The sequence below is a fragment of the Spermophilus citellus genome, assembly GCF_964194105.1.
Source record: "Spermophilus citellus genome assembly, contig: SCAFFOLD_55, whole genome shotgun sequence".
In the NCBI taxonomy this organism is placed as follows: domain Eukaryota; kingdom Metazoa; phylum Chordata; class Mammalia; order Rodentia; family Sciuridae; genus Spermophilus; species Spermophilus citellus.
This window is the reverse complement of record NW_027672793.1, coordinates 1,567,355-1,577,856: the sequence shown is the minus strand read 5'-3', so window position 1 is coordinate 1,577,856 and position 10,502 is coordinate 1,567,355. Positions and strand designations below refer to the sequence as shown.

At 41.9% G+C, this 10,502-nt stretch overlaps 1 pseudogene across 1 annotated transcript; it reads right to left on the bottom strand.

Annotated features, from left to right (window-relative positions):
• Positions 1–8,067: 8,067 nt before the first annotated feature.
• Positions 8,068–8,839, bottom strand: LOC308640599 (DNA-binding protein inhibitor ID-4-like; annotated as a pseudogene). The gene has a single exon. The product of its transcript is annotated as a DNA-binding protein inhibitor ID-4-like (transcript).
• Positions 8,840–10,502: the final 1,663 nt, after the last annotated feature.

Here is a 10,502-nt window from a genome sequence, read left to right as displayed (position 1 = left end):
CAACAAAAAAGAGAAATGAGTTGCTTAAGGTCCCAAGTTACATAAATAATAATAGTAGTAATTACTTGACACTATCTGGGAATAGCTGTAGAATATATATTATTTCTTCACCAAAAGTTGTGTTTAGGGAGAAAGTATGTATTGTGCTTCCTTTTGAACATGGGTTAGTCATGAATTAAGTCATTTGAATTAGACCAAATTCAACAATACCATTGTTTATGAGTTGAGCAGCAGCAATAATATTTCAGGCACAGGGCTAGCCCTGGGGACACAGAGATAAATGAGGCATGGTGTTACCCTGATAGAAATTTTATGACCTCACATCCAACTAATTGGAACTTGTCTATAATCGAGTTGAAGGACAAAGAAGGCAAATAGAAGAATATAAGTTCAAGTTGAGGAGTCCATATCTTTTGCAGTGGTGGAACATCTTCTGGGGCTAATCTGCATGGAACTCAATCTTCCACACAGCAAGCTAACACTTTCCATTTCTGTGGGTACAATGCTCCCATATAACTCTCCCAGGCTGCATTGGTGGGAATAGGTTCCCCTTCTTAGAAATTTGAAAAGTGTGTATAAATAAAAAGCATAACATAAACACCCATGAACTTCCCTGAGCAAATCTAAGGGGGCAGGTGTGTGGAGTGGTCCAGGAGTTCTCTCAGCACCTCCATTTTCAGCACTGGAAGATCTGTTTCCAATTTGGATCCTGTTCAGGAAGTGGCTTGTATTGCCAGAGGGACTTCAGATGTTCTTTTTGAACTTCTCCAACAACCTTTCCCTTCCTCTTCTCTACTTTCCAATTGTCAAGGCTCCTGCAGACAATCATTCTTCTATGAGAGAGAGAGAGAGAGAGAGAGAGAGAGAGAGAGAGAGAGAGAGAGAGAGAGAGAGAGAACTGCAGCATGATGCATGGCTAGCATTTTGCTGGACAGAATAAAAGAAAGCCAGGCTTTCTAGCTTTCACATAAGTAAAAGCTTTGGGGCAAATGCATTAGCTAAGCTTAAGATTCAGTGGAAAGTTCCTAGAAGAAACATGAGATAACCCAGTACCAGTGATGCATGCGTGACTGTCCCAGATGAGGACTGATTATTACCAATGCCCTGATGATGATACTGCATGTATTCAGTGTTGACTGTGTGCTGAGTATTATGCTTTAAATATGCTATCCACACTTACTCTAGTTTGGTCCAAGACGATTCTTTGGGATCACTACTGTTACTCAGTGAAATAAGGTAACTGACCAAGATTACATGGGCAGAACTTAAGCACATGTTTATCTAATTAACTTTGCTTGTAACCACTAAGTTCTACCACTTTCTTAGCAGGGAGGAATTAAAAACTGATAGTAGAATTCATCATATCAGTCCTTTACTCTCTGTTGTGTGTATACTGTTTGTGGTTTCATGTTGTATAATGTGGCTTTTATTCCACAGAGTGAATTCATTTATTTTTTAAAATACCTTTGCCCTCTGTAGAAATATGCATGTAGAACAATACCTACAATAATTCTGGGGATAAAAGACAAACATAAAAATCTCAGCAAGTAACTGGAAACCATAAAAATTAAAAATACTGCTAATATTCAAAAGAAACAACTGGAAATTCAAGAACTGACAAATGCAATAAGGAAAAAAAATAAATATTTTTTTTAGTTGCAGGTGGACACAGTAACTTTAATTTATTTATGTGTGCTGAGGAACAAACCCAGGGCCTCATTCATGGGAGACAAGCGATCTGCCGCTGAGCCACAGCCCAGGCCTGCAATAAGGAAAATTAAAGACCCAAAGGATGGATTTACATTAGGGAAAAAAGAAAAGAAAAGAAAAATAAGTGGAGGGAAGGAGGTACTTACGTACATAGGAAGTTTAGCATGCATTTAATTGAAGTCTCAGATGAAAAGATAGAGGGCAGAGGTTATGCAAAATTTTATTGCTGATACATATACTCTTCACATTTTGCCTTTTCTGAAATCAGGATGTTTCTTAAAATTGATAAAATGTTATTTTTACTAAAACTGGGCATCAGTTGTCAATGCTCATTGCCTGTGTCTTAATGCATATCAGAAGTATATAAGCATGGCGAGGCACAGTGGTGCACACCTGTCGTCCCAGTGACTTGAAGGCTGAGGCAGGAGGATTTCAAGTCAGAGGCCAACCTCAGCAACTCAGAGGCCCTAAGAAACTTAGTGAGACCCTGTCTCAAAATAAGAAATAAAAAAGGCTGGGGATGTATCTCAGTGGTAGAGTGCCCCTGGGTTAAACCCCCTGTACCAAAAAGAAAAGAAAAGGAAAAAAATGTAAGCATGGCTAGAAAGGGGGTCAGAGGTTAGGAGTAAAATCCCATATACAATAATGAAGCACTCTTCTTACCCCCTACAAAGTAAATAGTCATGGAAAAGAGGTGAAGGGGATCAAGCAGATATGTTTCTAAGAAGTCAGTAATAGGCTACTTCTACATACGTCCAAAGCCAGAAGAAGAGTCCATAACTGATGGTTTTTAGTTCTTTTATGGAATCTTTGAGGAAATACCCCACACAGACAGTAGATAAAATGTGACAATTTATTTTGTGGATATTTTCCTTATTGGGTATTTTGATGATTTGTCAACTAGGCTGGGCCATAGTGCCCACATATTTGAGGAAACATTTCGTTTCTGTGACGATGTTTTTGGATGAGAATTTTATTTCCATCAGTAGATTTTGAGCATCTTTTCCCCCACAATTTAGGTAGGCCTCTTCAATCCATTGAAAGTCCAAACAGAAGAAAATGTTGACCTCTCCCAAGCAAATGGGAATTCTTCAACAGATTGCCTTTGGAATAGCATTTTAACTCTTCTCATCTCCTCACTGTCAAATTTTGAACTTGTTAACTTTTCACAACCTTGTAAGTGTGTGTGGTTATATTTATCTGGAGAACCATAATACAGGTATGAACAATGAAATATGTGTATGTAGCATAATTTTTCTAATAAAAGAGAATTTCTACATAAAATATAGAAAAATTTTAAATGACAGAGGTACATGTTAAAGTTTATTTAATTGGCTGTGGGATTATTTTTTTTTATTTTCTTGGTGTTATAAATTAATGGTGCAAGTATAAAAGATAGTATTGTGAACATGATTGAAATATTGTATTTAAGAGATAGTTATTGAAAAATTTTCCTGATAAAAGACTTCCATATAGACTCCATATGTCCATTGAATTCCCAGAAGGAGAAAGAATGGAGATAGGGCAGAGAAGGAGGTAAGGAAGGAGAGCAAGTCAAATATAATGAAACTGTAGAAAGACAAGGAGAAAATCTTAATACTAGCAAGAGAAAAGGATTATTGGGAAAGTAACAAAGTAAGACTGATACCAAATTCTGCAGAGCAGAAATCAAAACCAGGATAGTGATGTGATGTGTTAAAAGAAACACTTGACAAACTATAATCCTATTACCAGCCAAATATCCATCTAGAATAAAGGTAGGATAAGACAATCTCAAGTAAACAAAACCTCACAGATTGACAATGGGAACTGGTTTAAAATGTGCACACCCCCTCCTTGGATTAAAGGAATAGTCCCAGGTGACAGTCAAGAGATACAGGAAGAAAGCAACCAAAATGAAAATCAGGGGAATAAATCTAAATAAACATGGTACATAATAACAACTGTCTTTTTGTGTGTGTGGGTTCACATATACATCCAAAGCACCAAGTCAAGGGAGCAATTGGAGTGAAAGGATGCCCAGGTCTTATAATTGTCTGGAAGAAGGTAAAAATACCATGTGCCACTAGATTTTGGCAAGTCAGTGATGCATGTTATATTTTCTAGTAAAATCATTAATATTAAAAGAAGGTATACATTCAAACTGATGGAGAAAAATAAAATAGCAAGCAAACAAACAAAAATTCCCAAAGAAGGTGACTAAAGGGAAAAAGGAAGTATAGAATAAGCAAGAAAAATAGAAGGCAAACTAGATTAAACCACATAAAATTGTTGGGTTGTAGTAAAAAGAATGGTAAAATACTGACAATTTCATATATAACCCAACCCACACTAAGATAGCAGATTTATACCCAGATATGTGAGAAATGAAAATACTGGTATCAAACTTCACATTAGCAACACGGGATGAGCCAAAGTTACTCAATATTGATCTCCATACTGAGTCAACCTAGTAAGTGTCAAGTCAGACATTTTTGGACAAATAAGAACTTGTTAAGTTTCCGATCCACACAACCTCTACTGAAAAAATTATTCAAAGAAAAATTGAAACAAAATGAAGAAACAAATCCAAGCTAAGAAAATGACATGGAATATAGTAAACAGTAGATCTGGGTATAAACTAAGAAGTAAAAGAAGAAAGAGAAAGAAATTAGCAATACTTGGAAGATTCTTTGTCAAATGGCAAACTTTTAATGCATAGCATTGTTTCTCAATCAGGACTATTTTGTCCCCTGGGGAAATTTGGCAATATCTAGGAACACTTTTGGTTTTTACAACTAGAGTGGGGATTGCTAGTGGCACCTAGTGAGAGGAGGCCAGGAATGCTGTTAAGCAGCCTACACTGCACAGGACAGCTTTTCATAACAAAGAACAATGGGTCCCCAAATGTCAACATTGAGAAACCCTGATGCCTAAATAGAATGTAAATGGAAGCAGACAATACATTTCCTTACCTTAGATCACACCATATTACTTAGCTCTATATAAATGTCATATACATAATTATAATAACATTGAGAATCCTTCCTAGGTTTATGTGAAATAATAGAACACTTTTTATATGATAATATAATTAACAATTGAGGGTGAAGAAAGCATAAAAAGATGGGCACATTACAAATTTTCTGGGGATCTTGCAAAACATACTTTTTTTTGGAGGTTTGGGTTGAGGTCTGAGATTTTGCATTCCTAACAAGCTTCTGGATTTTTTTTTAACTTTCTTTTCCCTCCCTGTAAACCTTGAATATTTATTTCCTTTTTATCTTTGGTATCTTGATATTTCACCAGGAAAACCTTTACAAAAAATTTATCAATCACTTATTTTATCTTTGTTCTTTTAATTTTATTTGAACAGAAACATCATCAGCTGTGTATCATTGAAGCCTCTTTTGTTCGTTTTAAATTACTACCAAAAAAGAAAGACTATTGAAATATGTCTCATTTTAGTTACTTATGGTTTTCTTTTAAAGAGGAATAAGAGTTTTTTTTTTGTTTGTTTGTTTTGTTTTGTTTTGGTTGGTGGGGCAGTACCAGGGGCACTCAACCGCTGAGCTACATCCCCAGCCCAATTTTGTATTTTATTATAGACAGGGTCTCACTGAGTTGGTTAGTGCCTCACAGTTGCTGAGGCTGGCTTTAACTCGTGATCCTCCTGTCTCAGTCTCCTGAGCTGTTAGGATTACAGGCATGAGCCACCTGACTGACTGGAATGAGAGGTTTTTGATTGCTTTGTATTTCAATTTTACATTTATCTCCCCTCTGGTCTGAATTTCTAAGGCCAGAGTTTTGTTGACCAGATTACTAATGTAAAAACATTTTGTAGCATTTAACGGTCACTTACAAGGTTGTCATGTTCTGTTATGGGTTGGGAACACAAGGTATATAAGCTATATATAAGTCTGGTTAGAGTACTTCTGAGAAAGCTTTTGCTTCCTCCAGAAAAAGGGATACCGCTATACAAATGTTGAACTCTCCTTTTTTTCTTGCCTTGAATGTAGGAAGTGATCAGAGAGATCTGGGAATTGCAGAAAAGACATCCATCTCAGCAGGGACAGGGTGCCACAGGACCGGCCATCCCTGAGTGCTGGGCAGGACCAGTTACATATTCTGTGGGGCCAACATAAACAGGAAAGAGGAGCTCTTTGTTCAGAAATCATTAAGAATTCCAAGACAGTGGTAGGTAGCACAGCCACACTGTGCATGTCCGACTATGTTCGGGACCCTGTTCAGTTCACGAGATGTGTGCCCAGGGAGTGGGCCATGATGCAAAGGGACATTTGCCCAGGGACGGGGAGAGTGTCTGCATTCTGGGTGCATGTTAACTTCCTAATGGTCTGATTGGGAGATCAGAAAATTCCAGCATTTCTTCCCCCAGGAAGAGGAATGTGCTATCATCATTTTTCCCACCAGGATCTGCATTTCCATGGTTGTGGTGTGGCCTTCTCAAAATGAGACTGCCATGGCCAAGATATTAAACAAGTTGCCTCCTGATTTTCGTGGCACTACCTTGATGCCCTTTTCTTGTCCTCCATATAGCCCCCTGACCCTGAGGAGAAGGTGGCAATCCCTTCTTTCATTCTGTTTCTCAGGAACACATTCCGACCTGCTCCTTTGTGCATTCTTTGGGAGTAAGGGGTTGACTAGGGGCACAAAGGCCGAGTGAGGAGATGTGATCAGGGAAGGACTGGGAAGTGGGGCCCAGATTACCAGAGCACAGGGGTGGGGGTGGGGGGATGGCAGCAGGAGCATGGGGGTGGGGGTGGGAGGGATAGCAGCAGACACAGCTGGTGGAGAGGCAGGCAGCAGGCTGCAGGGTGCTGTGTGGAGGAGCTGCATGAGTGCAGCAGGCGAGGACCTGTGAGGACCTCACCTCACTGTTGTCCTGCACAGACAAGACCCACTAGAGAGGCTCAGGAAATGTGTCCTGCAATGCTGTGGGCACTTTAGGGCATTAAATAAATTAGGTCAGAGGGGAAGCCTTCTGGGTGAAAACCTGGATTAAGAAAAGAAATTATTCATAATATCTAATGTGGAACAACAAACTAAATGTTCTCTGGTGGAGGAGTGGATAAGTAAAATGTGGCATACACACACACACACACACACACACACACACACCAAACACACAATGGAATATTATTTGGCCTCAAAAAAAAAGGGGAGGACATGCTGCCATTTGTGACAACAGGAATGAACCTGAAGGACAGTGTGAAGTGAAGTGAGCCAGGCCCAGAGAGATGCCTCCTGCACCTGAACATGGCGTTGAGAATACCAAGACTCATAAAGTAGAGCTTACACTTATAAAAGTTGGTTGAGGGGAAAGGGTCAGGGAATAAGAAGATGCTGGCCCAAGGGTTCCAAGTCCCAGTCCTGCAGGATGAAGTTCTAGAGCTCTAATGCATGGCAAGGCGACTGGCATTGACAGTACTGTGTCAGGTACTGAATATTTTCTGAGTGTCTCAGCACACATACACAAAGAGTAAGGACGTTAAGGTGAGGGATGTGTCACTTAACTGGATTGCAGTGACCCTTTCACGTTGTATATACATAGCAAAACACCAGATTCCATACCTTAAATATATACAATTTTATCAGTCAATTATATATCAATAAATTAAAAAAAAAACATAACCTCATGTCTTTTAATTCCTTTACTGCTTTAGAGTCCGGTTTGCTTTCACAGCAGAGGTGCACCTTCAGAGAAAGTAGTGCTCCCAGGGAGAGTTAGATCCCTATGCCAGCATGGATCAGCCATGTTGAAGCTGCCCCCTGACAAGGGGGAAGAGACCTTCTTCAGGCCATTGGCCCTTCTTAGGGTGCAGTGTGCCCTAAGATTCAAAAGAGGGCAGCAGATGACTCGCACTGCTGGCAGGGCTAGGTGACTTGTAACCGGAGGAATGTCAGCAGCAAATTTGCTGGGTTTTCACAACCCCAGGCATGCTAGGGCCCACTGTGCCAGAAATTTGTGTTTCTAGAACTGTTTAGATTTAAAAGTAAATGCTTGATTAATGGTCTTTGATGAGCCGTGGCGATGTTGAGGAGCAGGTGAGGCAAATTGCCAACTGCGGCAGCCTCTTGCCCTGGGAGCAATGCAGAAGCTGCCCCAGCGGTGTCAGCAAAGTTAGGGCCCAAGTGTAGGAGAAATAGCCATGGTGCGCACAGCAGAATGGCTGCCTGGACATTTTTGCTGCCTTGTAACTGCTCCTGCTGTATCTGCGATGAGAAGATCCTCTTCATCTAGTGTGCACACTCCTCCTACCTGGGAGTTTGCACGGGCTGCAGGAGAGCAAGTGGGGGCTGTCATTCTCGGCCGGCTCCCACTCCTAAGAGAGGGAACGCCCGCTTCCCGCCACCCTGCTACCACCCTCCTGCACCCCCTTTGTCGTTGGCCCCAGCTGCCACTGGGCCTCTCACCGGGTCGGTATTGAGCGCAGTGAGCGGGGTCCGAGGCGGGGCTGCTGGACAAGATCCGTCCAGGTGGGTGCGGCGGTGCGGGCGGTGGTGGCTGTTGGAGCAGAGCCGGGTGCGTCTCCAGGGCCAGCTGCAGGTCCAGGATGTAGTAGATAACGTGCTGCAGGATCTCCACTTTGCTGACTTTCCTGTTGGGCGGGATGGTGGGCACCAGCCTCCGCAGGCGACAGTAGCATTGGTTCAAATCGCACTGCAGGCACAGCGCCAGCTCGTCGGCCGCCACCTCGGCTGCCTTGCAGCGCGCTGCCGCCGCCCTGTGGCCGTGTTGGGCCAGACAGCGCAGCGCCAGCTCCCTGCTGCCGCAGCCCAACGGAGGCCAATAGCTCAACAGTCTCACCCGGCATAAGACTATTATATGAAATAGGGAGCCCGAAGGGCGCACCAGGCTCACCGCCTTCATCGCGCATTCCCTGCGCCCTGCGCCCTGCGCGAAAGGACTTGCTGGGGCGAGCGAGGGAGGTAGGCAAGCTCCGCTCGGCCCCCGCCTGTGATTCCGAGCCCAACAATTGATGGAAAGGTCGCTCAGGTTTTGCGAGGGGAATCTGCTCAGTGGGCGACACTCGGCCCGAACCTGTAACTCTGCTTCACCAGGAGTGGCCATTAAGAACATTTCCAGATATTGCCATACATCCCCTATAATGGTGGTGGTGGGGCTCATCTCCAGTTGACCATCCTCCTCCCCTGTGCTCCTTGAGTTTAAGTTCTCTGGGTGAGGGTTGGAATGAACTGAGGAAGAGGAAGATAGAGGGAAAGAAATCAGGAAGAAGATGGGCTCTTGAATGCTTCAGCCCCTGCTGAGACACCCCACCCCCAACAAACTCACTGACAAGTTGGCTGTGTGCTAGATCACCCAGGGAGCATAACAAAGTCCAGCCCCAGGGTTGTGAGTTCATTGGGTTGGGGTGGACCCTATGAGCATTTTCTTCTCAAGCCCTGTCAGTGACTCTGATGGGCTGCCAGGGTTGAGAACCACAGGCAGGTGGCCACCTTGAAGCAGTGCTCAGCTCTGCAATCAGCTTGATATCATCCTGTCTTTGGATGATATTTCTCTGAGCACATACTGCAGTGAGGAGGAACAGGTATCCTGCTAGCTCCCTTAGACCTTCCTGTGGACCACAGCTCCCTGTGAGCTCCCTGCATCTGCATTTGTGCAATAATCTTCTCAATGTCTATTTTTGTCTCATTAATATCATCTTGAAATTTTGTCAACACCAGTAGAAAAATTTGGCAGAATAAAAGTGCAGAAAACAATTGCTGAATGACTATGTGACAGAAAGAACCATTTAAATAATGCTGTGGATTGGCTTCTGGATCTAGGTAAGTGGTCCCAAGTTCAGCAAATATTTGAGGATGTACACTGTGCAAATATGGGCGAGGCTTGTCCTCCTGACCCTAAAGAACATTATAATCTTACAATGATGTAGATCTTGGATCAACACCAAAAGTCACACTAGGATTAAGTGTCAAATGTAAAGAACTAATACAAATGTAAAGAACTAACGTGACACACAACTGCTGTGGAGATAGGTGAGATCTCCCTAGAGCAGAGAGTTCGTAGAGAATGTAAAACATTTTTATCATTCCCATATAAATTCTCAGCAGATTAAATGAATACAAATAAAATAGTAATAAAAAAACTATTGACCCTAAGTGAAAATAATTTAAATAAGAGTGAAAAATTACAAAATGTCATTTGATGTCTTTTTTGTTCAATTTAATTTATTAATTATTATTATTTGTGTATTGGGGATTGAACCCAGGGCCTTGCATGTACTAGACAAGTGTTTACCATGGAGCTATATTCCCAGCCCAGCTTGATCTCTTTTTCAAAGTGCCATATTAAAATACATTGTTTCATCACTGATTCATTCAAGACCTTGAATGGAACCAGGCATAATGTCACACTATTGTCAACCCAGTGAATAAGGAGGATGAGGCAGGAGGATCACAACTTTGAAGCCAGCCTCAGCAATTTGTGAGGTCTAAAGGAACTTTGCAAGACCCTGTCTCAAAATACTAAGTAAAAAGGGCTGGGAATGTGGCTTAGTGGTAAATCACTCCTGGGTTCAATCCCCAAGACCAAAAAGAGAGATTGTAAGGGGGCAAATTCTTCCAGCTGCTGAAAATATCTTTTTTAATTAGAGAAGAATTGGTGATGGAATAATTATCAGCTAATTTCAAATCTGATCATTGTAAAGAGGTGTGTTTGAATACTCTTTTTTCTTGGAATGTGTTCTTACTGCTGAGCTTTACAGACTGAATTGTGATCTTCCCCCAAATTCACATTTTGAGCCTTAAGCTCTAGTGTCACCGCAGTAGGA